This window comes from Haemorhous mexicanus, chromosome 5 (genome assembly GCF_027477595.1).
Source record: "Haemorhous mexicanus isolate bHaeMex1 chromosome 5, bHaeMex1.pri, whole genome shotgun sequence".
In the NCBI taxonomy this organism is placed as follows: Eukaryota; Metazoa; Chordata; class Aves; order Passeriformes; family Fringillidae; genus Haemorhous; species Haemorhous mexicanus.
This window is the reverse complement of record NC_082345.1, coordinates 63,748,407-63,759,996: the sequence shown is the minus strand read 5'-3', so window position 1 is coordinate 63,759,996 and position 11,590 is coordinate 63,748,407.

Here is an 11,590-nt window from a genome sequence, read left to right as displayed (position 1 = left end):
ATACAGCCCGGCCCCGCACCGGGGAGCGGCGCCGTTAGCAAGATGGCGGCAGGGGGCCGTGTCTGAGGGACAGGGGGAGTCCCGGAGCCATGGCTGGACAGGGTCAGAGCTGCCGGCACGTTCTGCCCCTGGAGGCCGGGCTGCTCCTCGGCACCGGCACAAGGGAAGCACTCAGCTGTGCTCGTAGCCGGCTCCGATGGGCGATAAGCGCTGCCTGCAACCCCGTTTGGGAGCACGAGCATGCTCCGACCACCAGGTGCTGCGGTGAAAAGTTTCCTGGGCTCGGTTATCTCGGCAGCTCGGGGCAGTGGTGCCATCCCCTGCGTGCCATCACTCACGGGGGTTTGTCCGGGCAGAACAGCCCATCCTGCAGGCGCCTGTATGCATCTGTATCCCTTCGGCCCTGGGAAGGTAAAACTCGTGTCCAAGTCACTTCACGTGCTGGCTTACATCCATGCCCTCACTCCCTCCTCACGTCTGACTGAAGTTTCCAGACTGTGGGCTGAGAATTGAGGCATTTTGAGGCACCCAACCCAGAGGGATTGGGTTCTCAGAAATAAATGCGTATTTTTGAAATATTTCCTTAAGGACAGTGGACGGCAAAGAGCAAAGCTATGCAGGTATGATTTGAAAAACACTCCATATTGTCTAGCAGTGATATGAAGCCTAAGACTATCTGGAGCTCTGATAACATGTTTATGTCTATTTTATCTTGAAGCTTGGGACTGAATGTATGGTTCATTGGTAAAGAAATCCTACCTATGTTCGAGGCCAAAGTTCTCCGTGCATGTCTTGGAAGACTAGAAATATGGGCCTTACTCTTTTGTTGTCTGTCATTCTCTTAGTTTCTTTAAGGTAAAGGAATCATAAAACTATCAAGCTGCCTTGTTCTGTGTGAGTTATCTGTTTTCTATGTTCTTTACTTAGTGATACAGCTATATATTCGTTGCTAATGGTCAGAAAGATTTGCTGACCTTTGCCAGTGGAAATTCCTAATTAATTTCTTACTTCTACTCCTTCTTGCCTGATATTTCCTAATCATTTAATCTACCGCTATATCTAATGGTAAGCTGGCTTGTAGCAATGAATTCTACTCGTAATTATTGAACACAAATCTATATTGATTGAAGTTATTTCTACTGTTACTTTATAGAGACTAAGATTTCCTGAATGATTTAGATAATAAAGCTGTTTGATCAATGACCATTAACAGTAATAATTACTGCCTATGTATAGAAATCTGTGTAAGCCACTAGGTAAGTCCCTCCAGGCTGGCTGATTGCCAACAGCAGCAGATTTGGGGTGTTCATCCTACACTTCAGCTGAGTATCTCCTAGTAGGCAGCTCTGGCTCCACATGTGGTGTGGAAGTAGTTTGTGTATCACCAGTGTTACAAAAGCTGTAGCTTGGGAGGCTCTGCTTTAGTAAATGCATTTTTTCTGTGCTACAAATACAGATGTCAATGGTTGGAGGCTGTAAGTAAGGACACCTGGTAACTGTGCTGCATGCAGTTTTCAACTAAAAAGGAAACATGCCCGGTGAAGAATGATACTGTTTTGTTGTTCAAGTAATATCTGACACTGCTAGGGGTATATCAGTGTATTACCAACTGTGCCCCAGCATGCACAACATGAGAAAATTCCACTCCAGAGGTGCTCTTCAACAGAAGCAAGATTTTAAACTAGTTTCCTGCTTCAATATTCCCTGGAGCCAGTTGAGATCTCAGTCTAGTATGGCTTCTTTGGTGGGTTTTGATTTTTCAATGTCTTATACACACAAACACATCTAAACTGAGGAAAAGTCCCAAGGGAATATCCGTGCTGAAGTAGTTGTGTAAACCCAGAACAGGGATCTCTCTGACTCCTAATACTCCCCAGACATGCTAATATGACTAGAGGACTGATGTTAGGATCCTGCAGGGGTTGGAAGCCAGAAGTTACTAACAGATGGGAAGGTTCCAGCCATCTGTGCATGAGGTAAGAGTTTTTGCTTGGCATCTCGTCTTAATAAATGGAGATTTAATACTTTTATTTCCATCAGTGGCATGTACTCCTGACTACTCATGCACTTTTACTACTCAGACTGACTTTATGTATTGTCCTCTGTTTATAAAAGTAGAAAAGTTATGAGAGCTTCTTTGTACTGCACAGAGGCACAAATAATAAGGGATAGAAGAGTGGGGTTATTTAGGGGTCAGTGCATTTCTTTTTCCTCACAATGAAATTTAACAGCTTAAACAGAATAACATTTTTATTGAAATTTTTGGAATATACCATTTCATTAACTCCTTGGAAGGATAAGTTCCTTAAACTAGCTTAATTTGCTTAATGCAACAACCTGTATCTTAATTAGAATCGCACGGTTAGTACTTCATGAATTTTATCTGCAGTGGTGTCTTTCCCTTAGAGATAGTGCATTAATCATGGGTAGGACAGCTTGACTAACTTGATTATAAAATTGCTCTTGATGAAAGGTTTAACCTTCTTCACAACTGAAGTTTATCAGTATTTTGTTTTGATCTCTCAAGTGTAGTGTTAATGTCTTTTTCACAAAGTCTAATTTAGTTGGTTGACATAAGCTGTGTCAGAGGAAGATACTCATTGTCTGGGCCAGTAACTGAAGCACAGTCTAAAAAAAAGCAAGAAAAAAATAGAAATTCTTACAGTTAAAATGTTATAGCTTTATAACCGAACTATCTGAACTTAATTGAAAATCCTCCTGGATGACAGAGTAAAAATGTTGTGCCATCTCTCACTCCATCCTAGAATATCAAGTCATAGTTCAAGATCCCTTTTGGCTGAGGTTTGCTATATACTGTGCAATATTTATTGTTATAGTGCAGATGCAATTTATTGCAGAAAAAACCCCACACTTGATAGAACAGTTTGTACTGGATATCTGAGTGAAATAAACTATCCTAGAAAAAAAAAAAAAATCACCACTCTAATATTGTCTATACAGGAATGCTTAATAGCATAGAAATTTAGCACCAAAAGAAATGCTACTAAGAGCCTCTCTAGCAAAATTGGCCCATATTGGGACAATTGCCCTTCTAATTACCATGTGCAGAAGTAACCACCCTTATGGTATCCACCCTTTTCAGGAGGAAACTTGAGGGGGGAAATTTACTTGGCACCTGTTGCAGGCAGAGGCAAGCAGAATTTCAAATCATGTTGGATGCTAAGGTACCCAATGAAAGTGTTACACAACCAGCTCATATATATGTATGTGTGTGTGTGTGTGTATGTGTGTATATATATATATATATATATATATATATATATATATATATATACATACACACACATACATATACAGGTACAAAATGCTTCACAGTAATGATTAATCAAAACAATAAATTGAATTATGTAAAAAAATTATATATAATGAATATATAATAATGAAATTATGGTAAATGTTATGTTTACAATTACAAAGCCAAATCTCTTACATGATAAAGAGTTTGATAAATTTGATGACTGTAGAGAAGGAACTTCTTAGTTACAGGGAATGTTCAAAAGCACATTTTGTTTTGTTTTATGTGAAAAATAATGATGACTATGTAACAGACATTATGAATAATTTAAAATAAGTTAGGGTTTATATTACAATGAAAAATAAATTGTGAAAAAGGAAAACAAGAAAAAATAATTCCTTTTTAAATAATTTAAAGTTATGATAAGGAAATAATCATAAGTAAGGAAGTTGTATAACAATGAGGTAAGCCAGAGCTTCCTTGTGATTGCTTGTAGATATTCGGAATGATAACCATCCTTTTCCCTGCCTCCATAAAACTTTTTTTAGCTTTTTCATACGAACATCATAGATATACAGGACTATAAGGGGGTTCAATAAATCATATTATCCAAACCCCTACATTCAGTGAGGGTCTTTCATAATCGGAGTATTATTGTAACTGTCAGCATCCCATGCAGGCATGCTCTGTGCTACATGGAGCTGCTTTCAGCTGCCAGGCTGCTGCTCTGGCACTAATGAAACTGCTGGGTTCCCAGGCTGAGGTCAGTACCCTGCTACTGCCCTCCTGAAATGTGTCTGAAACCTCTTCCTCATCCACAGCTCCCAGGAGGGAGAGAGAAAGGAACTCCACATTGTTTTTAACAGCTGCCACTGAATAGAGGAGAGAGTTATACATAAATGGAAATAAAGAATGAGGGCATGTGGCTGAAGCCATGACAGTCACTTTTTGGTGTGGCAACAGATAAGCAGTGCTCTGAGTGACAAAATGTCAGTCTGAATATGTAGACACTGTGATGATGTCAAAAGAGTCTCATTTGAATTGGGATTCAGGAGGATCCTCTATTTAAATCCTGTCTGAACTACTGGCAGGCTGCATGACCTTTTACAATATATGGAGCTCCATGGGTCAAATTGGCCTTTGCTGCAACTAAATTGACTACAATGGAATTATTCTGTGACTGAACTTGATTTCTCAGACATCAGTCAACACAGCTGGTTCACTGAATAAATGAAAGAAAGCAATCATAGATGTCACTGGAAAACAGATGCATCTGAACTGAGTCTTTCAGTTTTGGCAAAACTAGAGCAGAAATGCAAAACTGTTACTTAAAATGCAGAAGTAATTGCTGATAGTGGTTTCTTGGTAATGTAAACTCTCTGAAGGTAACAAAGGTGAGAAAGTGCCATTGTCTTTTCTGAAGGGAAGGTAAATATCACATATGTTATTTAAAACTTGGAAAATGATGGATGCTTCTCTAAGTATTCTGGTATAGATTGCTTTAAAAAATGAATTAATAATGACAAATGACTCAGGTATTTATGTTGAGTCATTTACATTACAATGCTACACACTGGTAAGCTTCTTCCATAGAAAAATGCTTTTAGAGTCAGATAATAAAATAATTGTGTTCTTTTATAAAAGGTGATTGCTATAAGAGTGTCAGGGGCAGAATGGGAGCTTCAGACAAAGTGAAGACTTGGGAAGACCCCCCTGCCCTGCTGAGTCACAATGTGCAGAAAGGACCCTCTTGCTTTCTAAACTCCTTCTGAAAGAGGAGTCTGGGTGGAGCTGGACCCAGTCCTAGTCCCAGACTTTCAATGATTTATTTCTAAAGTATTATATAGGTGTAATTGAGCCTTTATACAACTTTGTCCCACGGGATTAAAGCTGGCAAACCAAATACATTTATATGAATAAAGTAGATAAGAATTTAAATTTATTATGATGATGAAAAGACTAAAATACCTTAATCAGAATTATTTACTGTACAGTATAGGTAGCTATAACTACTAGTATAGTGCACTATGTATTGAAGCAATATTGAAACAATTATATTAAAGCTAGCAAAATAATTATGGAAATTGATGTTACTCACTCATACATTTCCTGTGGGCAAATCTCTTGCTCAGCCTCAAGGATTAACCTTGAGGGGTGTCCCCACCCAAGGGAGGAGTTTCCCCACACAGTCTGAGAATGGATGTGTTAGAAAACCCTGCCATGAAAAAGAGGCACTGAGCTTTTAGACTACAAAGTGATTGACTGTGTGCCACATGTCTCCGGGCTACATTATCAGTACTATCACTTGTTGGCTCCTTTATCAGGAACTCTGCCACATCCTCAGAGGTGCCAGTTTCTGCTGGGAAACATTGTTCTTCCTCTGAATGTTCAATTTTGGGATTGCTAAGTCAGGCTGGTCTCAGCATTCTTCACTACCAGTGTGACTTGCATGAGCTGTGAACCTCATGAAGTTCAGTGAGGTCACGTACAAGGTCCTGCACATGGGTCAGGGAAATCCCAGACAAAGTACAGGTTGGGCAGGGAATGAATCATGAGCAGCCAGCCCAGGGGGGAAGGACTTGGAGGTGTTCATAAATGACAAGCACAACATGACCTGGCTGTGCATGCTCCAAGCCCAAAAAGGCAAATGTATCCTAGGCTGCATCCAAAGCAGCATGGCCAGCAGGTCAAAGGTGAGCCTGCACCCAGAGTATTGCATCCAGGAGGGGTCCCCAGCATAAGAAGGATGTGGACCTGTTAAAGCGAGTCCCAAGAAGGTGAGCAGAGGGTTGGGGAACCTGCAGGAAAGCTAGAGAGAGAATATTTTATGAGGATATGTAGTGACAGGACAAGGGAGAATGGCTTCAAACTGAAAGACAATAGGTTTAAATTAGATATTTGGAAGAAATTCTTTACTTCAAGGGTGTTGAGGCACTGGAACAGTTTGCCCAGAGAAGTCATAGATGCCTATCCCTGGAAGTGTTCAAGGCCAGACTGGATGGAGTTTTGAGCAACCTGGACTAGTGGAAAGTGTCCCTGCTTATGGAAGTGGTGTTGGAACTAGGTGATCTTTAAGGTCTCTTCCAACTCAGGGTATTTTGTGATGCTGTGAAATGAGCCAGATCAAGAACATGTTTTCAAGCCTAGCTGAAATTCTTCTGTGTCTGTGTACCTGTGTACTAAGTGTGCTGGTCTTGGCTGGAAAAGGGTAATTTTCTTCATAGTAGGTGGTGGTATGGGCTAAATGTTGGATTTGTGCTGGAAACAGTGTTGCTAATTCAGGGATATTTTTGATTTTGCTTAGCAGTGCTTTTACAAAGTCAAAGCTTTTTCTGTTTCTCACCCCACCCCACCAGCAAATGGGCTGGGAGTGCCCAAGAAGTTAGAAAGGGGATGCAACCGGGACAGTCAACCCCAACTGACCAGAGGGATATTCTGTACCACATGGCATCATGCTCAGTACATGAAACTGAGGAGAGAGAAGGAAGGAGGATTTAACAAGTAGGAAAAAAAAAACTTGGCAGAATTTAAGAAGACTTGGAGAGGTGACACTGGTACACTTTTTCATTTTTTCATGCCAATTTAGTAATGAGGACAATGGAGGTACTTCTTAAGACATGATTAAAAAAGAGATCTGAAAGGGTTTTCCAGTTCATCCTCTTGCTTCAGAGTAGAATCCACTCTATCTAATCAGATCCTGACAGATATTTGTTTAATCTGACCTTGAAAAATTGCAGTTATGCTGATTCTTCAGATCTCTCCAATCAGCTGCTGTGTAACATTCTTTACAATGTTCAAAAAGTTCAAAAGCTTTTTGTAAAATATAACTGAAATCTTCAAGTTGCAATTAAGGCTTTTACTTTTTACCATATCAATGGACATGAAGAACACTTTGTATCTCTCAATACTTTCTACATATTTGAGAACTGATATATCTTCCTTCAATCCTCTCATTGCTAGACTAAATAAATGAATTCTTTCAATCTTACCTCATGTGTTCACATTTTCTATACTTCTGAAAATTACATGGTTCTACTGTGGTTTCTTCATTGGAGAGAAATCACAAGGTTTCTTTATTATTTGTTGAGGTTTTTTTACAGAATGTTTCTTTTAATAGGTTGTTTTCTGGTAAAACTACATTATCTCCTATTTATCACCACAGGATTGCAGGATAATTAAATGTGCAGAGGATCATAGGAAATTCCTAGTCCAACCCTCTCCTGAAACCAGGGTCAGCTATGAGTTCAGATCAGACTCGATCCTGTTGGATTTTGAAAACCTGCAAGAGCAAGGTTCACAAGCTCTATGGACAACCAGTTCCACAGTTTGACTGACACACAGTGAAAATGTTTTCCCTTGAATCTAGCTTGAACCTCTCACATTTCAATTTATGCCTATTATTGTCACTCTCTCACCACACAGCAGTCTGAGGAGTCTGTCTCCCTTTTCTTGATAATTTCCTCTTGGCTATTGTATAGATGCTTAGGAATACTTATTATTACTGTTGTTGTTACTATTATTGTTGTTGTAATTATTGGTAGTAGAGTAGTAGTAGTTTTAAAAAGGCAAATAACTATCTTTCCTGAATTCCTGAGTTTTGGATTCTCCTTTTTCCATTGGTATGTTTGACAATTCCTTTCTTATTTAATTTACATGTTCCTTATTTAGAAAGCAACTGAAGCATTTGCTTTCTTAATAGAGTACTAGTAGAGAATGGTTACACGCTATAGCAGGCTGACACAATTTAGAACATTTATTTATCTAAGTTGTCTTTATCTGTTGTTTCCCTTTTCTGCCTGGAAGTCTTATTCCATTCTCTAACTTACAAATGAAAGCAAGCCATCCCACAAAAGCATTTGCAGAAGTCAAAGCAAGGAGGTAAAAAAAGAGACATTAGGAAACAATTCTTTACCAAGAGCATGGGCAAATGCTGGAACAGGCTTCCTAGAGAGGTGGTCAGTCCCCAGGCCTGACAGTGTTTAAGGGGCATTTGGACAAGGCCCTTAACAACATACTTAAACTTAAGCCCTGAATGGGTCAGGCAGTTGGACTGCATGACCGTTGTCAGTCCCTTCCAACTGAAATAGTCCATTCCATTCCATGTTCTCATTGTGTCAGCCACCATTATATGCAAGTCAAGTAATCTGTTTAAAGGCAAGTACTTTGAATTAAGTTGAAGGTCTCATTGACTGTGCTGAACTTTGATTTGGGACTTTAGAGTCTATGGCTGTAAAGATCAGATAGCAAATCTCAACTATGCACATAGTTCTTAGTACTTTAATGTAGACTGTGTAGATATGTTGTCCTTATTCAAATATATATGACTGGGGGAGAAATCATAGAATGGTTTGGGTTGGAAGGGACTCTAAAGATCATCTAGTTCCAACCCTCCTGCCATGGGTGGGTACACACTAGATCAGGTTGCTCAGAGCCCCATCCAGCCTGGTCTCAAACACATACAGGGATGGGAAGTGCACAACCTCTCTGGGGTAGATTTGATGTAGACACAGAGAGGGTCAACCCATAAATTTCTGAGATGTGCATGAGTACTTTATATGGATGAAATAAAAATCAGAATGCCACATTTTTTCATTTATTTTTCCACAGGCTACTGAAAACTCTGGAAAATAGTGGAACGGAATAGTTCCAAGAAGATTTAGGGTGTTTAGAATTTTTCAGTAAATCCTTTATGATCAAATTATAAGTATAAATATACTAAAAATTACTCTTAATGCTTCACTTATAATTCTAAAAGAAAAGATTGAGAAGTAGATAATTTCACTGCTAGAAAGCCAAGACTGGAAAATACAGGTTTATCCAAAAAAAAAGGTGAAAAAGACAAAAGGAATAGCTGTGAAATTTGTGCACTGTGCAGTTGGAACCAAGTTCTGAAGCTTTCTGGGTTTATTTTTTTATTGGGAAGAATGTTTCAGGATAAAAGAAATACATTACATAATACAAAAGTAGATCTGCCAGCATTAATAGACCAGCAGGATGAATGATAGGCACAGTCAGAAACACACGAGATTATGGCTAATGCTTGAATTAGTGCAACCCCTATGCATTACTATCAATGCATAACTGCAATCAGCTGGAGAGTAACTGCCCATCCCCTAATTCTGCTGGATCTACTTAGTAGTAATGACTTGGATACCTATCCCAGACCTTATTTCCTTTGACATACTATAGCTCATCTGCTATGAAGACCATGTTGTGTTTGAAAATGCCTCTTAGCTCTTAGGTGGATCTCTTAAGCCTCTCATATTAACCCAGTTCTTACTTAGTTAAATGCGATTTCCAAATTAAAAAAAAAAAAAGAAATCATCAATCCATTTCAGAGGCACACAGGTACTCTCATGCCTCACAGTCAGCATCTGAAGTTCCAAGGGCAGACGTGGAAGCAAATGTATTTAAGGTATACTGGATCTCTGTGTGTGTGTGTGTCAATTTGTTTGTCTCCTGGACATTGCAAACTAACGGCTTGTTTACAAAGCTTCTTATTAACGCACATGCACTGAAATTCTCACACTGCAAACCGTGATTTTCTGAGCGTACAAGCTTTGAGTTGCATGGCTTTTGTGAGGAAAAAGGATCACAGTGCACATCAGCTACAGAGAAAACCTGTGCATACACACTGTCTGGGTTCATAGATGTTTGGAAGCTTTCTTGGAATTACTGCACTGCACTGGCTGCCAAACATCTGGAAGTCAGAAGAAAAATGTAGAAAAGTGGCAGGGAAGAAAATGACTAGCAAAAGCAGCTGTCTCCCATAAAAAAAATGTAGTCTGCCATTCTGGGCTATAATAGGATTTGAGAAAGGCATCAATCTGGGACATAGAGCACAGTGGGTTTAAGAAGCTTCAGAAATTGTTTTCCTTCAAAGGACTGTAAGAAAGGCCGGTGAATCTTAAATCACTCTGAAAAAATATTTAATGAGATGTGTAACTAAACTCAGTGCAGACTATTAACTTGAAATTTAAAAGTTTGAATATCAGCTCTAAGAAGTTAGCCTCTTACATGAGCAGAAATATCTGACCAATGATATCCCACATTTCCAAACTTCTGACTGCTTCTCAGTTTATAAACTTTCTCTTTCCCAACCATCTGTCAACACTCCTAGCTTTTCCCTTGACAACTTCTACATTGTGGTTGTTCATCACACTAAAATCAGCACAAAATCCAGTTGCTACACAGACTTGAACTTTGAATATGTGCATGCATTAAAAAAAAAAATAAACTACTTGTAATTATAAAATAAATAACTCAAAGAATACTCATGTGATTACTGTGTTTATATTCAATTAATGGCAAGCACTCAGTATTTAAAACTACGTAAAGATGCTGCAAAATTTCCAGCCTCCTGCATTAAAATGCTGTAGGTCCTTACAGAATATAAACTCAACTTGTTGTGCCCTTGAGAAAATGCATTTATAATCTGTATAATATCCTCTAATATATTAAAATATATGGATCTGGTATTTAGATAAGGGATATTTAGACACATGCAATGAGCTCCTAGCCTGAAGTTCAGGATAAGGCTTGTTTTGCCTGAGGGTAGCTGCCTGGATGTTGGGTGTTTGAGTCTGCTGAACTAGTAATTCACTCTGCTACAATCAGTGGGTGAGGGAGGTACCATGAGGAGACATTTCTAAGTAACCACCCTAAGAAAGGTGTCCAGAATACAAAGAATAACCCAAAAGTCGAGGTGCCTCCACTGCCTATTGGAAGAGCGCAGAGGACTAGTTTTATACAGCTGAAGTGTGCGTGATACAATTTTGCACATGAGCACAAGAGAGGCCCTAGAGCACAGAGAGATGAGTTGGGACACAAATTTGGCCAGCATGCAATAGTGTGATGAGCCCTGAGAGTCTACAATACGATGGCAATCAATCAGGCTGGGAAATCAAGTAGGAAGTTGGATAGAGCTGTAAAGCAGAATGCTCATATATGTTTCCACAGTTAGAGCCCAACAGGGAGCTTGATAGCTAAACAAAACCTGCCCTGGATCAATGACTATTTTAGGGAAGTCTGTAATCACAAGGTGTTATTATCAGTATAAAACTACATGGTCTGTAGTTTGTGTTGGCTAACTTAAGCATTAGTAAGAATATAGGAATTAAAGAGTGAGAAAACAGGTTTTAAGAGAGGAAATAAAAGAGAAAATTCAGTTATCTGGATATTACAATAGCATGCAAGTGTGCATTTACTGTATTATAAACTGTGATGAGTAGCATTAGCAGCATTTTAGGGTAATGGAAAATCTACTTTCCTTCCACAGATTGCTGAAAAATGCCCACAGCATTGCTACCTGAACAATTCTGAACAGAGGAGGAA